At 33.4% G+C, this 24,677-nt stretch overlaps 1 pseudogene; it reads left to right on the top strand.

Moving 5' to 3' along the window:
- The first annotated feature begins 8,599 nt into the window (after window positions 1-8,599).
- Window positions 8,600-17,231, top strand: LOC140446584 (large ribosomal subunit protein eL6-like; annotated as a pseudogene).
- Window positions 17,232-24,677: the final 7,446 nt, after the last annotated feature.

The following is a 24,677-nucleotide window of genomic DNA, read 5'->3' as shown; positions in this document are numbered from 1 at the left end:
TAAGAGCTACAAAAGTACCAAATACATAGAAAAGCCTTCCAAGAAATTAAATGGCCAGATGAAATTGTAATGTGGCACAACATGACGAACTGATGGAAATATTAAATTTACTTGAAATAAGCTATATAATCTGTAGCTATTAAAACAATAGCTATTACAAACAAATTCCAGCTGTTAGAGTTGGTGATCATTTAACATATGACATACAGATAAAAGTGGTGTGCCACAGATTTGTATACTGTCCCCAATAATATTTAATATTATATTCAGAGCAGATTATAAAAATTTACATTTATATAAACAATCCGATAGGCAGGTCACAGGGAAGATGCCTTCTTAACCTTCGCTAAACGGGACGTCTCATTAGAGGTTGAGCTAATGCGTTGTAATGATTTTCTATGCGTTAGTCAGACTTCAGGGAGAAGTAGGACACTTTTTCTTTTACAGATTTCATTTTAAGATCAAGAGCAATAACACTGTTAGTTACGTACCATGGAGCGCTTACGGTAATCCTAAGTACATTGGACTGTATATTTTCTAGGATTTCGATATGTGAGTCCCCCGGGATACTATCCCCCACAATGGAATTCCGTAGCTTTATATCGGTTTTAGGATGACTTTGCAAATTGACAATTTTTTGGTAACTGTTAATTGTGATTTACGACCTAACATCCAGTACAATTTGCCAAGTTTTAAGCCCAGTTGCTCTCCCTTAGCAAATATATATGTGCTCCAAGTTAATCGTCGGTCCAGATAGATTCTTTTTGTTACAAGAACTGACCATTTAATGCCACAGTTGGACAGGTACCTCTTCTTAGGGTGTTAATGACATGGATAGATTTAATTTTATTTGCTTTATTTTGGTTTTTAGCCAAGAGAAAATAACATCCAAGTGAGTTTGCAAGATTTAAGAAGCAATGGCAGGATCTTTGTGAGATGCCATAACAGCGATATCATCTGAATATATATTGCAATCGTTATATTTTTACTATTAGGAAGATCAACTGCATAGATAATATGGAGGATCGGACCAAGTATACTCCCCTGAGGTACGCCATACCTTATCGAGTGTAGAGTTATGGTTTTATCTTGATGCCTAACTTAAAAGTGTCTATTGTGAAGGTAGATTTGAGAATAAGGAAAATGCTATTTGGTAAGCTTTTTCTGATTTTGTATAATAGTCCTTCATGAGAAACTTTGTCAAAAGCTTGACAGAGAAATCACTAATGGACTAAAATTTTTTGTGTCTTTATTTTAGAAAATTATGAAACTCTGGGATAGGCGAACTTTTAAATTCTAATGTGCGCTTATTAAAATAAACAAGGACAAAAATAATTTTATTCCATAAGTGATTTACACGCTATTATATTTTATGTAATTTTTTTTTTTTGAAAAAGTTTTCAGGAGATGGCTCAAGCGGCTTAATATTTGATAGTCTTCACATTTTTTCGCATTGGGTTTTTAGGTATTGTTATTAAACTTGATCTAAGTCACTATTGGGATATTTTTCCACTTTGATATATATTGTTAAAGATCAAGGTAAGTCTTTAAACTGCGTCTAGGTCCATAATTTTGAAAAATTCTTTGTAGAAATCGTCTAGGGTTTTTCCTCCTTAATACTGTTTATAGCAACTTCTACTTCGCTTCGAGAATAGGTGGTCCAGTATACTTATTTTTATTCTGTATGATAGTAATACTGCTATTGTCTTCAAATATTGTTGTCAGTTGTCAATCCAGGTTGTTTTATTTCTTTAATATCAACTATTGGGCTTCCTTGTATATATTTCCGATTCAACATCATTAACTACTTCTGACTTTGATATGTTGTTCTTCGGATATTACCGTATTTGTTGTTTGGACTAGGAGGTCAAACTCGTCTTTGTATTAGGATGAACGTATCAAGCAAGTTTAACCCTTAACTACTGACGTGGATGTTTCAGGACGTAGACTCTGACATGCGATATGTCATACCGTTGCCTATTCTCCTTTGTTTTTAATATGAATTTATCTTATATCACTGTATTTGTTTTTTATATCAACTACGGAATGATACTTCACATTGCTGTAGCATAATATACTGCTACAAGTAAAATAAACTTTACTTTTTCAAGAATATTATGCATGCATGCATAATATTTACAAAAATGGTGGACGTTACTACAAAATCGTTTATAAACTAAATTACAAGAAAAATTGATTACTTGTGACTAACAAATGGTAAAATAATGTTAAAAGAAACAAACTAATGATTTAAATTTAATGAGAAACTAAAATACAAAATTCTGACAATAACCAAAAATTACAATAAAATAACTAGTCATTTTGCGCGCAAGGTCCGCAATTTTTTTTTGTACACTTTAAGCACACTTGTTTTCCACAAGAAAAGTACACATAAAAAGTATTTCGCTTTAATGCACTTGGGCATAAGTAACACGTCTTCTTTTTCTCAAGCCTTTCTTCAAAATCTGCTTCTTTTTGGCGTTTTTGTCCTAGTATTTGTTCAATACCACATAATAATTCTCTTGGGATTCTGGGATTTTCGAGTCTTCTTTGTAGATGAGGTAAAACTAATTGTTTCGTCAACTCCTTTGTGTAGTTTAGCCTTTCCATATTATCTTCTTGTAGTGATTGGTACACAACATGCGAATTAACAGCAGCTATATCAATGATGCGGTAAAAAATAGTAAGTGGCCATCGGCGAGAACGACGTTTTACAGAATATTTGGTACACTTGGCATCTAAAGTATCGACACCTCCTTTCGTACGATTATAATGAGTTATAATTTCTGGTTTTCCAGTAATCTGATCCGTGCCTATTGAATAGTGCATCGAAGAAATAAGTAAAACATCCCTCGATTTTTTTGGCACATGGGAAATTAGAGATAAACTTTTCGTAAATCCGTAAGTAGTTGAATTTACTTGCCTAAATCGGTGTGGCTGGAATTCCTGAGGGATTTCCCGTTTATTTTTCTTGAGGGATCCCACATACGTTAACTTCTTTACTTCTCACTGCTTTACTAATTCTATAGAACTAAACCAATTATCAGCAGTGATATTACGGTTAGTTCCATAAATAGGTTTAGCAAGCCGAAGAATAGATTGAGTTGGTTTATTCATCTTCTTTTCTTCCTCAGATAAACCAGTTCCGTCAGTGCCCTTGCCTCCATATATATAGGCATTGTATAAGTAACTTGTTCGTGCATCAGTCAGGCACATTATTTTAATGCCATATTTCACAGGCTTATTAGGCATATACATTTTAAACCTAAACCTTCCCCCAAAGCCGACCAACATTTCATTAATACAAACACATGTGCCTATAGAATACAGTTTTTGACAATTTGATATGAATATATTAAATATGTTACTAATGGCTGCTGTTGGATCTATCTTTTTTCTTTCTTTTCTATCCAGAGGGTTATCAAAACGTAAACATTTTAGAAATATTGCAAATCTTTCTTTTGACATAACACATCTGAATATATCTCTACCAGTGCCATCTGTAGCAAATATAGAATTTATATCTTCGTCATTGGATTTGAAAGCTGATAATTATAAAAGCAATCTCAAAAAGGCTTTTAGTTCTATTTCATAAATTTCATTTAGTTCTGGTCTATTTATTCTTTTATAGTTTTCACGAATTGCACGTAATTTATTATTTGTCCATTTACGTATTTATTGTATTATATCCTCAGAAATAAGAAAATAAAAAAAAATGATGAAGTTTCGTTTCTTACATCTCGGCACAGCTGGTACTTTTGTTACAAGGTTGTGTAACGGAGTTCTTACATTTTTCGAGGGTGCTGTAGTAGACCACTTAAAACGATTTTTGCCATAAAAATATGACTTACCATTATCATTAAAATGATTTCTTTTCTTCAGAACTTTCCGACTGCTCACTTTCGGTGTCGTGTGAACTTTCAATACATACTTCTTCGCTTGCATCGTCAACATCACTATCACTAAAATATTCTAAATCACTAGGTACTTCGTCAGCCCATTGAGATAAAACAGCCTCAAAATCATCATCTGACAGCTTTATAGTTTTGCGGCTAAATTGAGAACAACTGGATGAACTTGCTGCCATACTATTAGCAAAAGAATACACTACACTGCTTTTAACTATAGAAACGTAAATACTGACATGCGGTACTTGATACCGCAAGAAAACTTTATGTCAACGTAGCTCAAAGACTAAACGTGTACTAAAACTGCAGCAGTTGAGAGCAGGTACAATTAAACCCCACTTGAAGGTACACAGATGGTGTTCTAATAATCTTTTATAAAACACGTTTTACAACAAAATATATTTTCGGCTCGGTATGGCATACCGCATGTCAGTGGTTAAGAGTTAAAGTGTCTATGACTTTTTCTTCAGTACCTATCTCTTAAACAGTGAGACAAAACAGACGATTTCGAGAAATACCTGTCGGGTTTGTAATGAGATAACAAACAAATGTACGTAAGATTTATTAGATAACAGAATGGATATTTTTTTCAATATTCCAACTTGAATGCTTTCTTATAAAAAACGATCCATACATAATGTAATTATGTATCGACCGTCGATACATAATTCTTGTATAATTAAATAAGAATCTATATAAGGCAGGTATGTTAATTTTAAATCTGGTTTTTTGTACTGTATGTACTACCGAATTTTTAATCCAAATTACTATGCTACCTTTTTAATAATATCCAACTCATCGTTCTTTTTATTATTACAGCCCATGACAAATCTAAATCCCCTTTTAAGCAACATCATATTATGACTTCAGTAGCACAACAAATAAAAACTATTTGATAACTGTTTAAGCGGCGATTAGGCCATGATTTATTGCAGCCATACAACAGCTGGCTTGGAAGCGTCTAATTGGGATAAACTAACATTAACAACTACCTGGCTTTACCTTCGGGTTAGGAAGTTCCACAATTTCATGGGTTGCTTTTAATAGACATTTTCAGAATGAAATGTCATCTGCTTTTTGATAAACATTTGTATGTACACCGAAAAAAATATTTAATTTTATTATAAAGAATACATGACTTTTTTTAATTGCAATATCTAGTTTATCTATTAAAGTACAAAAAGGCTGCATAATGAAAGTTTCACTTGAAAATTACGTAAGAATACACAGAAAAAAAAATAAAAATTTATGAAATCACAAAAGTCATTGGAAAATTAAACAAAAAATGTACCCAGGCATGATCTTATAATAGATCTTTATAATGGGTCTAATACTAAAAAATTTACTTGGAGTAACAGACAAATACTGTAAATTTTTAAAGATATTATAAAAATTAGCTATTTTCCTGTCATGTCGACAGTAGCCAAAATAATTATGGTGCCAAAATCTGGCAAATACCCAAATGTGGTCTCATCATACCGTCCGATAAGTCTTCCACTTCCCGCATAGCTTTTTAAAAATATCCTTATGCTTTGAATTAAACCCGTTATCTTGGAAAATAACGTAATACCAAACTACTAATTTGGATTTAGGCAAAAACATGACAAAGATGTCCTTGAAAACAAGTCTTATAGTACAGCTGCCTCCCCAGGTATCTCGCAGGCATTTGACAAGGTCTGGCATGATGGTTTAATTTCCAAAAGTCACAGTTATCTTATCCCATAGCCAAAATTTTATAGTCATAGTATATAACAGGTAAATCTTTTAATTAATCTTTGCGCTTTTCTATATTTGATCTCGGCAAGAGTCGGTACCTCAAGGTGTGTAGTGTAGTAGTAGTAGTGTACTCGGATCGACCCTATATTTACTTTATGCAGTTGACATTCCTTCTTTCTTCTTGATGTGCCTATCCGTTACGAATTTTGGCGATCATCATGGCAATCTTTATCTTATCTGCAGCAGCGCGGAAAAGCTGCACAGATGTTGTATTGAACCAGATTCTGAAATTCTTTAACCAAGATGTTCTTCTTCTTCCTGGACCTCGTTTTCCAAATATTTTTTCTTGCAGGATGGCAGAATTGTAACTTTCGAGATTTGATGGTGGTCAGTACCTCTCGTTTCTTATTCATTTTTCTAAGGACCTCCTCATTTGTGACTCGGTCAGTCCACAGGATCTTAAGTATTCTCCGATATAGCCACATCTCAAATGCTTCCAGTTTTCTGCACATATCTTCGTTCAAGGTACACGATTCGATACCATAAAAAGGACAGAGAAGACGTAACATCGCAGCATTCTTACTTTTGTATCAAGAGAGAGATTGTTACTCTTGAAGGAGGCCCCCATCCGCTTGAAGGTGGATCTAGCTTTTCCGATGCGTGCTCACATCTTCTGATTGTTGGTACATTCTTCATTTATTATGGTGCCGAGGTAATTGTAGTGCGTCACTCTTTCTACAGGGGACTGGTTGACGTAGAGTTGACCTTCTGTTATCCTTTTCTTGCTAATTATCATAAGCTTTGTCTTCTTAACGTTTATATTGAGTCCATATTGTTGACTGTAATACGTGATTTTGTTCATAAGAACTTGTATCTCTTCAAAGTTGTCCGCAAATACTATGCTGTCATCTGCATATCTGATGTTGTTTAGCCGGTAACCATTTAGTAAAATACCTTTTTTAGTTTCGTGCAAAGCTTTGATAAAAATTCTTTCAGAGTACAGATTGAAGATTAGAGGAGACAAAATACAGCTTTGCCTCACTTCACGTATGATTTTCACATAGTCAGTGTGTTCGCCTTCAACTCTGAGATTTACTGTCTAATTCCAGTAAAGATTTCTACTTATTTTCAGATCTTGGTTGTTAATTCTTGCTTCTTTTAGTATTTCCATCATCTTGGCGTGCTGTACTCGATCAAACGCTTTCTTGTAATCAACCAAACATGCGTCGCAGTTGACGTCTCTGCATCTCTGGAATAAGACTTGTACTGAGAACAAACTCTCTCTAGTACCAACAGCATTTGTGAACCCGAACTGGTTGGGGGAAATTTGACTTTCACACAGCTTGTATCTTATGAGTTATCTTTAGGAACAATTTTAGGAGATGACTCATGGGCTTATAGTACGGTAATCTGCGCATTTTTTGGCTCCTGGTTTGTTTGGAAGTGCAATAAACTCAGATTTCAGTCATTCTGTTTTCAGATTCATTGTCCATTAGTTTGAGTAGTTCTGCTTGTACATTATCAGGTCCTCCCGCTTTACCATATTCTAACTGTGTTATTATATTCTTTATTATATTCTTTTCACTTCCGAGTTCTTATTTTACTGTGTTTGTCCAAGATGATGTTTCCGTCAGAATCAGTTATATTTCCTTTCTGCCTTCGTCTTATTCCCCCTGTGAGTTCTTTAACTTTCCTATGTACATTGTGACTATCGTACTTTGACTTCAGTCTCAATTTCTTTGCATCTTTCCCTTATTGCTTTTTCTTTCGTTTCTCTGATTTTCGTTCTTATTAATATATTTATGGTTTTATATTTGTCTGGGTCATTTTTGGCTTCTCTTCTCTCGTCCATTAGTTTCAGGATCTCATCTGTCATCCATGATTTTTCTTCATTAATCTATCTGTCTTTAAGTATTTATCCTTTACATTTTGCACTATTTCTGTAATATGTTTGATCGTTTGTTCTGCGTTCGATCCGTCTCTAATTGCAGTCACTTGCTCGTTTAACGTGGCTTGGACTCTCATCCTCGTATCAAGGTCTTTATATACGTAGCATATACGTAGGTCGTATGATTGTGCTTTTCTTTTCTGCACTGTTTTCAGTTTGACTCGAAATACTCCCACCAGTGGAATGTGTTCTGTCTCCAAGTCTGCTCCAGGATAAGTCTTGACAGATGTAAAGCTGTTTCGGAATCTTTTATTTACCAAAATGTAGTCTATTTTGTTCCTAATATTTCTCCCGGATCTGTCTTGAGGGGATTTCCACGTGTGCAGCTTGCGAGGTGGTAATTGGATGAATGTGTTGGTGACAACTAGTTCTGAGTCTTCTGTGAATTTTTCTAGGAGGTCTCCTCTCTCGTTTCTGACTCCAAGTCCATATGCTTCAATGTACTGTGTCTTATCTTTAGCTCCAATCTTGGCATTAAAATCGCCCTTAATGATGAGGACTTTCTGTCGAGGAATTTTCTGTATGATACTGTTGATGTTCTGATAGAACTCAATTACTTCTTCCTCCTCTTTGTCTGCAGTGGGAGCGTAGACTTGGATTATGTTTATGTTGATAGGTTTGGCATCCTTGAGTGATACGATGATTGTGACTCCATATTCAAGTGATCCATTACTTTTTTTCCATTAATATACCTTGTGATCTTCTATTTGTATTTCTCCAGAATCTGGCCATCTCATTTTGGCTATTCTCATGATTTCGATATGTATTTCCTCATTTCCTGTATTGCATTGTGGATTTTTCCTACTTTGTATAAAGTTTTGACATTCCATGTTCAGAGCTTGATATTCTTTCTGCACTTGAATTTATTATTTTTTGGTAAACTCAAAACTGTCTTTCACGGAGACCAGATCGGAGGACTTACTCCTGAATTTATTTAAGTATTGAGCATTGCTATGATTGATTGACTAAGACGTATCGCTGTGGATCTTTAATGGAGTATTTGCCCTATTTGTGCCTCCCCATACTTATGCCGTTGATCAAATCTTGGGTTCATCTGCCTTCGAGGCCGATTTCACAACCTCAGGACAAAAGGGTGCCCTACCACTTACCAACTCATCTGCCCGAAGCTGTTGATCAGTAAGTGGTAAATTGCTTATACCGGCAATCGCTCGGTGAATGACTTGTCACACTGAATGACTCGTCACACTGAAGAGTATGAAGTAGAAGGAAATATAGTGAACCGTCTGCCCTCGGAAACCTAATAGCCATTCGGGGTCAGAAGAAACAAGAGTTAGACAAGAGAGGCTGATAGGAAAGATTGAAGACATATCACTCAAGTTGAAAAAGAGTAATTTGTAAAGGCCCTTATGATACGCTAGGTGCGTTTCATAAGCGTATGAGTATTAATGCATCTTGTGTTCCCGGAGTGTTGACTAGAGACTGTATGGCTCGTCCAGCATGCCATAACATAGAGGATAGGGTGCGCGCCATTTTTACAATGGAGACACCCCAACTCCATGGCCTGACATTCCTACCAAAAATAATACTACTATATACAGATGATACTGTAATAGTGGTCACTCATGTGAGTCCAAGATTAGCATCCAGAAAATTGCAAACCCATTAGAAAATTGGTTAAAACTATGGCGTGTCAAAGTAAATAATACTAAATTGACTCACATTATGTCCACGTTAAAAAGAGAGAACTGCCCTTTGATATCTATAAACCAAAAATTACTACCTGCTGGAAACAATTTCAAATACCTGTGTATCCATATAGATAATCACCTAAATTGGGGAAAACTGATATGGTTCAAACGACTACAACTGGGCATGCTTTACCAGAAAAGGTACTGGTTTATGAATCGTTTTAGTTATCCAAAACCAACTTTTTCTCCATAAGGCAATAGTATGACCGGGAGTATATAGTACGGAATTCAAATCTGGGGAACTGCCAATAATACAAATATGTAAAAACTACAAAGCTTCCAATACTAAGTCCTTCGTGACGTCTGCAATGCTCCATGGTATGTGCTAAACTATGTTATGCATCATGACCTAAATGTTGAAACTTATAGATTTGTGTAAAAATCAGAAATTTGGTAAACTAAATGTAAACTAAATATAGGTAAAGGGTGCTCACCACTGAGTTTAGTTCTCACACTGTGTCATTTTTTTCATCTGTTTCAAAAATATTGTTTAGTGTTACATTGATAACAGATTGCAATAAATAAAAGAAGTCAAAAATTGATATGCATTGATGGAGAAGAAAATAGCCTTATAATCATAAAAGAGTATCTTATACCGGTTTAGTGAAGAGGTAATCCCTACGAACTTACCACACAGAAAAAGGTTTAAGATGAAAGACGTAAAGATAGATTTCCCACAAGATGCACGGATCACATTGTCGCAAACTTCAGTGTTTCACTATCAAAATATGCAAGAATGACAGAGGATAGAAAAAGAAAAGTGGAGAAATATCGGAAAGAATAACACATGAAGTCGTGATATTACTATTCCTAAAACAGGTTAAGGACTAAAAACAAGTTAAAGAAGAATGCTTCTAATTCCTTAGACAGTCCGCAGGACGAACTCGTCAGTTCATAAGCAAATTAAATCACCAAGGCGTTTTTCTAGCCTCGTTTTAAAAGATTATTTGGTCTAGTAGTCTTTGGTAGTCTTAAGATCCAGGAAAAATCTAAAAGAATAGAAAATTAGGTAATTACCAAAACATATTGAGTGACTAAGTGGAAAGAAAACTTAAATATAGAGTAATGGAGAATCGGCCTAAAAAAGCAATAAAAGAACTTTTAAATAACATCAACATTCATTATCACATAAAATCTACTTAAATATGTATGTTAGCAGAAGCACGTATAAAACATAATTTTCGTTAATAACATTTGTTCTTCTGCTGGTGCCGTACGCTATGCAGTGTGCTGATTGGAATATGCGTAAGGATCCTTCTGTTGGGTTGTTTGCGACCTTGTCCACTCCGACCTGGTTGGTTTTACCAATTTTTGAAATTGTTTGAAAGTGGAAATGTGTTCGGTTTATAAAATAACCATATATTATCGGGAAACAATTAATTACGATTAGATTCTTCGACATTAATAAAATATCATCGCTGTGACAAATACTTTTCTCGGTATACACAAAAAATTCCAACAAGGATATCATTTTTATCGAATCGAGCCATCTCAAAGAAGTCGATATTTTATAAGGTTCTGAGAGCCGGAAAGGCTAGTTCGCATAACTTGTGACAGCTACTTTAAAAGCTTTTTGTAATTAACAACAAATATATGATTGTTATCGGCAAAGGATCAGCGCAGTGAGTAAAACGGATGTTGGAGCGGAGGTGTTCTGAATTTCTGTTAATTAATTAATTGTACTGTTTTCTTTTTTTAATCTTCTGTAAAACTTGTCTTAGTTTAAAGTGGCTTGTCTGGTACATTGTAGATGACCTCTGCTTGTGTAATTTATTGCTTGTAAGATACATATATATATATATATATATATATATATATATATATATATATATATATATATATATATATACACTAGTGCCCAAAATTCTGGATTTATCGTATCGTATTAACGAACAAGTTTAAATACAATTTTATTTTTATTGCATTGTTTTTTGCTTCTACTTAATATTTAACATCTATTTCAAGAGGAAAAACCCTCTAAAAATTTAAAAATAAATAAAACAACAGCCGTTAGCTATTAGTAGATATATTTATAATAAATAGCACAATGGTTATTATGAAGAAAATTAGTATTTGGTGGTATAACCTTTATTTTTTAGGACAGACTCGATTCTTCAAGGCATGGAGTTCACGAGACGAGCCAAATCTTCTGGTGTAATAACTCTAAACCAGTTTTAAATAATGGCTTCTATCAGTTCTCTCTTGTTATCTGGGTTTCGGCGTGATACTAACACTTTCAGCCTTGACCATAAATTTTCTATTGGATTTGGATCGGGACTATTTCCAGGCCAAGGCAGGACAGTAACGTCATGGTTTCTCAACTATTCCATGGAAGTCTTAGCTGTATGACAAGGCGCACCATTCTGCGGGAAGATGCATTGTTCGGCATCCCCTTCAAACAAATCTTTGATAGAAGGCAGCAGTTTGGCTTGCGGTATCTCTTTCTGATATTTTTTTACATTAATATTGCCTCCTATTACTATTAAATATCCAACTTCATTAGTGCGCATACAAGCCTATATCGTGACATTTACAGGATGCTTCATATTGACCGTAGGACACTGGGGCAAAAGGTTATCCCCCGGTCGGTGGCGAACAAACTTCACTCCGTCACTCCCAAAGATCAAGATTCTGGTTTCATCACTCCAAATTACCTTACTCCACTGTTCTTCTATCCACCCTCTGTGTTTCAAAGCCCAATCAAATCGTTTTGCCTCTCTATTTTGTTCAGGAACGGCTTCTTTCTAGGAGTTCGTGCTCGCAATCCATTTTCACACAACTTTCTTCTGATAGTGCTGTCCGATATTTAATAACCCAGCAAAACAATTTATTAAAGAGAAGCCAGTCAAACTAAAGAAATACCACTTGGAGCTAAAGTAGTAATTCATCTTTTGAAATACCTGCCCGAATCATCTAAAAATAAATATTTTTTCGATAATTATTTCACGACATATCAACCAATGATATATCTGAAACAAAAAAAAAAACATAAAGGCGACAGGAATTGTAAGAGAAAATCGTGTACAAAAATGTCCAGTAATGGAGTCTAAAATTGTTTGCTTCCTACAATTCTGAAATGGGTGGAGTAGATGCGCATGATCAGTGCATACCAATATATCGAATAAGTTTAAAAGGTAAAAAGTCATGGTGGGTTTTATTTACGTACTTTCTTGACATGATCGGGGCCAAGGCCTGGAAACCTCATCAAATTTTTACTGAAAATGTGATGTAAATAGTGAGAATTCCGTCGTCATATAGTATATAGTTATTTGGGAGATGGTATCACTTCAAGAACACAAAGAAATAGAAAAACTGGTTCCAGAATTAAAGTCACCAAAGGCTTTCATTTTCCAGGAAAACTGGAAAACAGTTAAAAAGTTTTCTGCGTGTTATATGAACGCAAGGTGGACATGCAAAAAGAGTGGGAAAACAATGTGTATATAGTATTTTTCATATAAAAATGCGTGCACGTCAAAATCCATTAGAAAACATTTTAATACAAAATTATATATTCTAAATTTTAAACTTACCTCTTTTAGGGCTTTAATAGTAAAAACGTCCCGTCATTATTTCTTGTTCAAAATAATCTACCTTATATGAAAGCTTATCAACTTTCTACAGACTATTTATTTGTTTTGGTATAGCACAATCACAATACACAACAATAATTAGTTTTTAAAGCTATTAATCTAAATTTAATATGTATTTATAAATACAATTTATTAATATATATTATACTATGATCAGATTGTGCAAGAAATCAAAACACAAAGTTCTTACTCTAAAAAAGCGGCAACACTTTATACACAATTAATTTGAAGTATTCCTGTATCAGTTGCGTACAATTTTCTAATCTATTTAATTAAAATTATTATTTTGTGGAATATTAGACTTAAAGACTTATTTCATAAAATTTATAATATTAATAATAACAAATGTTTTTGGTTATTTAATCAATATAATTCTAAAATTCCCAATATTATAATGATGATTACATTTTTCTGATTATTATACCATGTTGACGCCTATGAAAGATCGAGCAGTTCCGTATGGGTTTCGTATTATTAGTGTTAGGAAAATTTTAACTTTAAGGTTGACATTCTGGAAATTTTAAATATAAGTGAAGTCACTTTATATAAATTGTGACGTGCACGCATTTTTATATGAAAAATGCTATAGAAAAAGGATGTTTTGAAAAATACCATACAAATATCTAAACCCATTTGAGGACGCCCTTGTATTTCCAAATGTTTTTGAAAAAAATATATTTTTTTTTGAATATATATGTAATAGATGTCACAAAACATTTAATTTACTTTATTTAATATACGAGACAAACCCATTAAATGTTACAATAATTTACAATATATAAAATAGTGGTTTAAGTACACACATATGTATGTAATTAAATCTTAAAACCTATAAATCTAGCAGTTAACTCTATGATTCTAATATCCAGCACTATAAAGACGGGAAAATAAAACGTTGTGTCACGTTGCCATATGTTGTGTACCTATGGGTGTCTAATTAAGGATATTTGTCAATTTGGAGAATGAAACAACAATGTAAGCTGCTATTTCATATATTTGAAGTTTCGTTGCCTTTCGTGCAACACTATCTGTTCGTCAATATCCTCAATTAGATACCCATAGGTACACAACATACAAAGTTATATAGTTAAAACGGTCAGAACCTTACAACATATATATATATATATATATATATATATATATATATATATATATATATATATATATATATATATATATATATATATACCATGGTGCCTATAAGGTAACAGTAACTCTTTTCTACAAATATTTATATATTCATTGGTTGTTTAACAAAGATAAGTATCTATTTAGTGGGCCATTGGCCCCATGGATTTTTCTATCAAATGGAATATTAAAAGTACATAGATAATGCAAATCATAGTAATGATACTCTAAGAATAGTATGATACTCTAAAAATACTCTGACTCACAAGAGAGGGACAATCAATTTTACCATTTGTTAATTTAAAAATCAAAGTTAAACCAAACATCACAATTTTGGTGTTTTCCATTTTTTCCACGCTAGTTTCTTTTTAGACGTTAATGGGTTAAGGTAAGTGAGAACTAACAACTTAATATCTAAAAACCATAAAAACACAATAGACTACAATTATTAATTGATAATAGAATTATTAATGAAATATGTGGAAATCAACCTAAAGATCTAAGACTATAAGGAAAAGAATAACTAAATAACTACAAATGCACACAACTAGATAACTAGGAGATACTATGATTATAAGGAACTAAATAGCACTAAATATTACAAGTAAAAATTAGAAAATATAAATAAATAAATACAATAAAAATAGAGACCAATAATCTCACAAATTACAAAAACGAAATCGAGCTTAGTGTCAGTTTATTTCTGACATTTCCACAAAATCATCATCTGAAGATGTACAATCCCATTCATTTAAATCAATTACTATAGGAGATATGTGGTTTGTGTCCAATATTTTTGCTGTCTCCCAATATTCATTATCATGAGTGTTTCTGCATGCCTAACATATTTCCTCCATTTTCCTGGTGTGACCTTAAATTATAGCAAAGTTAGTATCTAAGAATTAAAAAAAAAATTAATTTAACTGTTGTAATGATTTTTCCACACATTTAATACTGTGGCTTCGTTTGTAACGCCAGCAGAAGTTATATTAGCATCATAAGACCTTTTGTAGTCAGACCAAACATTCTCTATTGGATTTAATTGACAATTATATGGAGGCAGTCTCAAGACACGATGGCCATATTAAAGGGCCAGTCTATCCAATCTGTAAAACAAAATATATAAAAATGCCCCTTACTAAATAAATTCTAATACACACTTAAATACTTTATCTGGTAGATGCTTCTTAACAATATCCATCAACTCAAACTTCATCATAGTCATTGAACAATTAATATGTCGGTTTTTCAACCATTCTAATAAAGAATGTTTTTCCCAACTAGCATTTGGTATTTTTTCCAATAAAGTTGAATGGTATGATGCATTATCCAGTATAATTAATGACGGTTCTTCTAAACTTGGTAAAAGCTGATGTTCAAACCATTTTTCAGAATTCTCAGAATTCATTGAATCATGGTAGTCACCAGATTTACTTCCACTTTTGAAAATCAATTCACAGTTATCAATGAACCCATTTTCAGAACCTGCATTAAGAATAATGCATCGTACACCTGCTCCATTCTTCTTTTGGACTGCATTAACACTGCCATCTTGCCAGCCCTTGCGGAATCCTCCTTTACTGAATATCCAGGTCTCTTTCAATAAAACTGGTTTTAAAGGGTATAAATTGCTTTCATTGTCCTTATAGGCGTTTAAAAACTAAAGTCGTTTTAAAGTCACATGTGGTTGTTCCATTAAATACTTTCTGTTAGCAATACTACAATTTACCCATCTGAATTTTAATTCTTTTAAAGTTCTGCTAAGTGCAGCAATAGAAATATTAATCTTATCCACTTCCTTTAGTTTTTGCTTCAGGGTATAGAGAGTCACATGCTCACCTAAAATGATCAAAGTTTAAAGACACTATAGTGATTCTTCCAGGAAAAATATTAAGAATGTAAAGTAACACGTTAGTTTTGATATTAGGAATTTGTCTATTTAAATGCTATATGCAACAGTACTACTTTCATAAATCGTAATAACCATATTTGAATAATCCAAAGTATAAGAGTTATAAAAATTACCAAACTGCACAAGGTAAATGCAAAAACTTCAGCAAAAAGACAAAGAGGACCCTTAAATCTTTATTACAATACTTGGTACTTAATTCAGTAGTATTCTTTTTATAATCGCTTTTCATTTCTATATATTTTATATATGTAACTAGTTGTCAGTAACAATTTATTAAAAGAAATGTCTATGGAAATTAGTTACTCCTGCGTTTCTATCAGAAATATGGTAAAATATTTTAACTAAACTGTTGTAATGCTCTTTGTTACCTTTACTAAACATTCTGTATACGCACATCCTGATGGCATGTTCGTATTTATTTATTAATAATCGTGGCTACTGATTGGCTCATTGTGATTGAATAAAACAATTAGGTAAAAAGGTTAAATCAGGTAAAAATAAAACAATATTATTTTCAGTGTAATTTTAAACTTACTTCACGAACAGCAGAAATTGGTAATAAAGTTTGTCCAGCTTATTTTTCTAATTCAAAATATTTAAGTAATTTAAGTATCAGAACTTGTTCCTCTTCCGTAAATCTTGGCATTTTAAAAATATTTTAATGAAAACCAAAACAAAATAAAAATATAAACACAAATAATGCACAACAACGCTATGAAATAGTGTCAAATACTGACCTGAACCGACAAGAATCACTCCACTCTTTAACGCTTCGAAAAGATGGGCGCTTCTACGGCATCCAATCTTCCAAAAAAAAATCAAGGCCAGGCCATCTAGGACAACATTTAGCCAACACAAGAGGTCTATTAGAAATACATTCATTTGTGAAACAGTTCTCATCCTGTTAGCTGGTTTCACAATGGAAAGAGGGTTGTGTTACTTAAACAACTATAAGTACTTTGGTCTAATATTGGTATTTGTACCTTTTGGAAATAATGGTTGTTCATCAAGGCGTCAAGGCCAACGGTATGTAATTGCTACTTCTAATTAAATTGATATTAGTGAAATTAAGCTGCCAGAAAACCTTAATAATGAATATTAAAAAAAAAACGGAAGATATCGAAGAAAGAAAAAGGTGATATTTTCCAATAAAAAAAAAAGGTTATAAATTAAGCAAAGATAGAAAATATGACCAAAAATAACTAGATACACAAGTTCTGAATGCAATCAAACCACGTAGACCGCAAAGTACTTTTAGCTTATTTATCAGCCATGTGGAGACTCAACTCATCACAATATCTACAAAGATTAAAGTTTTAGGTAAGATAATATAGTAAATTATTTGGCTTTTGACTTTGTATCAAGAGGAAAGTGATAAATAAAGTATGGCTATATTTATTCAAAGCATGAAATCCTTCTCTTTTGAGCTTTGTTAAAATATCACCATCAAAACTCCCGATATTTATGATATGGAGAGTCTGCTAACCTACCCACTATATTTAAAAATGCACATATTGCGACTTTTGTTTACGAGCAAATTGTAGTGTAAGCTAATAGGTCTATATGACTTTTGTTTGACTAAGGGGATTTGCCACTCACAGGAATAAACATGTTGCTATTTCTTTGGAATAAACCATAGATTGAAACCCTTCTTGAATTTTTTTGCTATGTGAGACTATGTGTGATGCTTTTCTAGGACTTCTAGAAATTAAATATATTGATAGCTCTTATTTGATACTACTTTCAACTTCAATAAATGTTCTATGTACTAAGATAGTGAGTATAAGGGAGGTATCTAATACTTTCCTATTTCTCACTCACTGTTTCGCTTTGTAGGTACTCCAATGCAGTTATGCCTTCTTAGTTCATTAGCAAATTTTGTTACAGACTTTTATCTAGAATTAGATATCATTGACATAAAGTGGAGCTAAGCAATATTTTATTTTATTATTGTTATTCAAATTTGTTTAGATATTAACCAAAACCGTTACATTTTCTTTTCATCGACTGCAACAAAGCTTTAGATAAGATTTATATCATACCTCCACTCCGATCAAAGAGCAGCAGTAAAAATTGGGTGTGAAATAACCGAAGAAATAAAATTAATGAGGGAGGTTAGACAAATAATACCTGTTAAATATATCGAAGTAAACACTTAAATCTTAATAAATCAGCTAAATTATCAATTTTTAATTTATTAGCTAATTTGTAGACCAATTAAATATTTATCCAATTTTATTAAATTTTAATGTGTAATTTTCTTTTAATAGCATAAATAACATAAAAACCATTGTTTAAAGTATTTCGAATTAAGTGACAAAATAATATTTATTGAAGTTCTGATTTGGTTCAGTTGAGTAGCCTTGAGCTAGACTTGCGCCAAACTGGGACACGATAGAGAATTTTTTTGTGTAACTCATTTGTTTTATGTAATTGATTGTAAACTTGTGTTATTATTATTATGATTATTGCCAACCTACTTGACGGAGATAACACTTTTGAAAAGTAAGAATAAAAACTTAAAAAAGTTTTATTAAACTATTTCGCAAATCAATTTCTAGGATCAATCAATTTCTAGGATCTTCTCAAAATTTTTCACATTGATTCTTATTATGTATCGTAAATCAAATGATTCTGGTAGTTCTTTTAGTTTTCTGTTTAAAATGAAGGCTATCACAGCTGATAGATTTTCAGCTTGACTACAAAGTTCATTCATCTAAGACACATACTGAAAACAAATAAGACACTACCGACTACTTGTACTCATATTTCAACAAACTTAGCATGTTATTCAAATAATTCTTTCCGAGTTAAAACATGAGTAGCCGCACAGGTCATCTGATAAATTAAAAATATTAAGTTTCTTATAAAAATACCTCGAAAAAGGACCCGACGCTTGTCTGACAAACAAAAAACAAAGAATGTAAATCTAACATCTAGTAAAAAGTCATTTAACCCACAACTGACCAATAGCCATATCTTAACGACATCTTGCGTCCAGATGAATTTCTTCTTTACATAATTTCTTCTTTGTAATGTAAATGTCGAGACTACACCTGTATACGTGTTCCACCAAAATGTCATTTTCCTGCTCTACATAATAATAGACTACAAAAGTCATCTCGGGAGAGATGAATCTTGTTATTGTACACATGTCGTTTAGATATAGCGACTAATAAGAGACAATTGTATGTTTCATGTTGGTGGGCTACTGAACGTGAGAGGTTTTTGTGGTGTATTACCAGGGACGTATTTCTATTCTAAATATAAAACAGTAAATGCATTATTTACACACATTCTTTTTGTTTTCTTAACTACTTCTGGAGTAAGTGTTTACCGATGATATTAAAACTTTCATAGTCCAATTATGCTACTGCAAGGATCTTAAACATCGAAGAATCGAAGACATAAAATGCCAAACAGGACCACCGATTACCGTTGAAGAAGTCACGGCAGCTATTAAAAAAACTAAAGATGGTAAAGTTGTAGGACCTGACAAATGTTATACAGAATTCCTGAAACTTATGAACAAACAAGGAATAAAATGAATAACGACTACATTTAACAAAATATCTTATAACGGGAAATATTCCCCAAAGCTGGTTAAAGTCGACCTTCGTAAAAATAACAGAATAATTAGCTTAATAAGCCACTTAATACGTTTTTAAAAGTGATACATAACAGAATATATAAAAAATGTGAAGAACAAGTGTCATGGACACAATTTGGATTCCGCGATACCTTAGGCACCCGAGAAGCTCTATTTGCTATACAAGTGCTTATCCAGAGGTGCAGGGATGTCAACTGTGATGTATATATTTGTTTTATCGACTACAAAAAGGTATTTGATAGAGTAAAACATGACAAGCTCATATCTATCTTGAAATAAGCGGGCTTGGATGATAGATACTTGCGAATTATATATAATTTATATTACAACCAAACTGCCAACATTATAGTGGATGATTAGTTGACAGAGACAATCTCCATAAGTAGAAGAGTGAAACAAGGATGCATTCTGTCTTCAGTGCTAGTTAACATGTACTCGTAGCGTATTTTCGAGCAAGCACTGGGACAACTACAGGAAGGAGTCTTAGTTAACGGAGTGCGTTTAAACAACATTGGATATGCTGACGACGCAATAGTTTTTGCAGTTAGCCTAGATGGTTTACAAGCAATAATGTCGCGCATATCAGATATAAGTCGAGAATATGAGGTAGATCTCAATACGAACAAAACAAAGTACATCCTATTTAGTAAGCGCGAAATAATAAATATACATTTTTTAGTAAACCACCAGCTAATTGTTAGGGTAAACAGCTACATATATCTTGGTACTAATATAAACAGTCAATGGAACCACTATATTGAAATAAAACAACGCATAGGGAAAGCAAGATCAGCGTTATTAAAGATGAAGTCTCTTTTCAAAAGTCACGAACCACTTAGTTCCAAAATCTCTTTCATCTCATCTTCTTCTTAGGGAGCCTGTCCGTTCCAAACGTTGACACTCATTCTGGCTATGATGACTTTGTTGGTTGCAATACGAAATAGCTGTGTTGAGGTCTTTCTATACCATGCTCTTAGGTTAGCAAGCCAGGATATTCTTCTTCGTCCTGGGGTCCTTTTTCCCTTAATTTTACCTTGCAAAATGCATTGAAGTAGCTCGTATCTGCCTTGATTTCTCATTATATGTCCCAAGTACTGCAGCTTATCTTCACGATGTTGACCAAATCCACAGTTGTGTTTATCCTCCGCAGTACTTCTTCATTGGTGACTTTGTCTGTCCATAGTATCTTCAGGATTGGATGCTATGTATTTTCTACATTATTAAACCGAGTAAAGGCGTGGACGCTCTCTGAAGCTTCTTTAGGAAAGCTCAAGGCCTTCGGGATATGGTGATACAGGCGCATGTGACGAATTTCATGGATGAATCGTGTGACCAATATTGAGGTACTACGTAGAATGGACAAGGAACACAATAAAAGAGCGCAAATTATAATATCTTGGCCATATTATGAGAAATGAACACAGACATGGCTTATTGCAACTCATTCATCAGGGCAAGGTATTTAGAAAGAGGGGACTTGAAAGAAGATGAATATTTTGGCTTCAAAACCTAAGGAAGTGGTTCAATACATCTGCAACCGGACTATTCCAAACAGCTGCAAGTAAATTTAGCACAGCTATGCTGATGCTAAATGCTCATGCTTTGTTGTTTTAAGGGTTACTGTGACATGGTGCAGAACAGGTCCTAAATTCTTAAGCCAGCGTCTTATTCTGACTTATTTCTTATAAAATGCATTCCACTAATATATTTTATTTTATTTCTTCTATATCCGTAGATTTCTAATTATCTTCTCTTTACTGCTGACAACATTTAGTTCTACTTGAAAAAAGGCCGATCACGCGCCAGTGCATGATATAGCTCTATAATGTAGGTTTTTGAATATGGCTTATGGAATGAATTTAAAAAATAAGTGTCGGCCTGCTAGTACCGTTTATAGGTTAGGATTTACATTGTGCGGTTTTTGACTTGACAGTACCAGTGTATGTTGACAGTCTCGTAAAAATGGCGGAAAGTAATAACATTGTGGCAGGACCTTCTTAACCAAAAAAGTTTAAAATATATTTAAAACAGCCTTTAAATGAAAATTACTATATTTTCTGGAGCGCACTTATAAAATAATGATAATGAACGTCCACAAGACCTTTCTCAGGATCAAGGTTCTTTGAATCCAACCACAATGAAAGATGTTGTTGAATTTACTGAAGACGAAAGATTATTAGTTGACGTAACTGGAATGAGAGAAAATTTGTGATTTGAGTAACAATTGCGCCATGAATCTATTTTTATCTGAAAGAACATGCTTTATATCCAGGATAAATAACTGAAAACAGTTAACTTCTGAAGATTTGTTACTATTTATAGGCTTACTGTTGTATATGGGCAACATTCGAATAAACCTTGTCCAAGACTATTGGTGACAAGATGAGTTTTGATGAGCTTTGGGATATTTCACAAAGTTGTGAGCTGAAATCGGTTTTTATTGATAATGTTTAATTTCACGGAAAATAGAGAAAATGATATTTCACACCAGAAGACAAATTATTAAAGATTAGATACTTCTTTTTCTTCTTCTTACGTGCCGAATGCCTATCCGTGCCGGATGTTGGCGATCAGCATAGCTATCCTAAATTTACTTGCAGCTATTCGGAATAGTCTGGTTGTAGACGTATTGAACCTTAGACATTATAGTAGACTTATTTAACTCAGTATACAAAACAGGACACATACCGAAACAATGGTTACTCTCCATCTTTTGTGCTATCCCTAAAAATACAAACGCTAAATATTGCAGTGAATACAGAACAATATCACTAATAAGTCACATTCTCAAATTATTCCTGAAAATAAAACATGGTCGTATAAATAAAAAACTGGAAGAAGGAATAGATGATAGTCAGTTTGGGTTCAGAAACGGACTAGGAACCAGAGAACCGTTATTTGCTTTTAATGTGTTAGCTCAACGATGCATAGATATGAATGTTGATGTGTATGTTTGTTACGTTGATTTTGAAAAAGTATTTGACAAAGTTAGACATGAAAAATTAGTCCAAATTCAAAAGACAAAAAACATAGACCATAGGGACTTACGAATAATAACAAACCTCTACTGGAATCAAAGAGCACAAATCGTAATAGATAACGAACCCAGCCCAGAAATTGAAATCAGGAGAGGTGTTAAGTAGGTATGTATTATGTCCCCATTACTATTTAATGTATATAGTGAAGCCATTTTTGAAGAAGCATTACTATCTCAAAATGAAGGAATAATAATTAACGAAAGATCTATTAACAAAATAAGATATGCAGATGACACCGTGATTATGGCAAGCTCAGCTGAACTCCAATTACTGCTAAACAAAACAAACAGTTTCTGTGAAAAATATGGACTAAAAATGAATATAAAAAAGACCAAATACATGATAATAACAAAGAAAACAAATATACCAACGAACATACATTTGGGAAATGTACCGATAGAAAGGGTTGATAAATACAAATACCTAGGAACCTGGATTTCAGACAATAATGATCAAACAACCGAAATAAGAGCAAGGATAGAAATAGCAAGAAATGCGTTTGTAAAAATGAAAACAATTCTCTGCAACAAAGACCTTAGATTAGAACTAAGAGTAAGAGCACTGAGATGCTACTTGTTTTCGATACTGCAATGTGGACTTAAAAGCTATACATTAAAGCAAGAACACATAAATAAGTTATAGTCCTTTGAAATGTGGTGTTACAGGAGGATGCTTAGAATAACATGGACACAGAAGAAAACTAACACGGAAGTATTGCGAGAAATGGGCAAAGAATGCGAAATAATAAACACAATAAAAATACAAAAAGTTACAATATCTGGGGCACATAATGAGGGGACAGCGATATGGACTGCTAAGGCTGATAATACAGGGAAAGATAAGAGGAGGAAGGAGTATAGAAAGAAGGAGAGTGTCATGGTTGAAAATTTTAAGGGACTGGTTTAAATGCAGTTCTATAGAACTCTTCAGAGCAGCAGTAGATAAAGTAAAGATACTGATGATGATATCCAATCTCCGATCGGGAGACGGCACTTAAAGAAGAAGAAGACATATTGAAGCACTTCCTTAGGTTTTGAAGCCAAGATATTCTTCTTCTCCATGGTCCTCTCTTTCCAAATACCTTGCTCTGAAGAATGAGTTGCAATAAGCCATATCCGTGTTCATTTCTCATAACATGGCCAAGATATTAATAATTTGCGCTCTTTGATTGTGTTAGTGATCTCGCATTCCTTGCCTATCCTACGTAGGACCTCAATATTAGTCACACGATTCACCCATGAAATTCGTCATATGCACCTGTAACACCATATCTCAAAGGTCTTGAGCTTTCCTAAAGAAGCTTCAGAGAGCGTCCACGCCTCTATTCCATATAATAATGTAGAAAATACATAGCATCTGATGATAGAGATTTTGGTACCAAGTGGTAAATCGTGACTTCTGAAAAGAGATCTTTACGAACGCTGATTTTGCTTTCCCCATGCGTTGTTTTATTTTAGTAGAGTGGTCCCATTGACTGTTTATGTTAATACCAAGATATGTGTAGCTCTTTACCCTATCAATTGGTTGTTGGTTTGCAAAAAGATGTGTATTTAATATTTCGCGCTTACTAATTACCATGTACTTCGTTTTGTTCGTCTTGAGATCCAGCCCATATTCTCGACTTATATCTGATATGCGCGACATTATTGCTTGTAAACCATCTAGTCTATCTGAAAAAACTATTGCGTCGTCAGCATATCTAATGTTGTTTAGACGCACTCCGTTAACTAAGAAGACTTGCTTGCTCGAAGATACGCTCCGAGTACATGTTAACTAGCACTGGAGACAAAATGCATCTTTGTCTCACTCCTCTATCTTTGGAGATTGTCTCTGTCAACCGGTCATCTACTTGAATGTTGGCAGTTTGGTTGAAGTTTGGCAGAAGTCTTTATCATTCAAGCCCACTTCTTTCAAGATGGTTATGAGCTTGTCGTGTTTTACTCTATCAAATGCCTGTTTGTAGTCAATAAAACCAATATATACATCACAGTTGATATTCCTGCATCTCTGGATAAGCACTTGTATGGCAAATAGAGCTCCTTGGTGCCTAAGATATCGCGGAATCCAAATTGTGTCCATGACACTTGCTCTTCAAATATTTTTTGTTTATTCTGTTAT

The sequence above is a fragment of the Diabrotica undecimpunctata genome, chromosome 7 (genome assembly GCF_040954645.1).
Source record: "Diabrotica undecimpunctata isolate CICGRU chromosome 7, icDiaUnde3, whole genome shotgun sequence".
Taxonomy (NCBI): Eukaryota; Metazoa; Arthropoda; class Insecta; order Coleoptera; family Chrysomelidae; genus Diabrotica; species Diabrotica undecimpunctata.
Note: the sequence above shows the minus strand (reverse complement) of the source record. Positions and strands in the feature narration are given on the sequence as shown.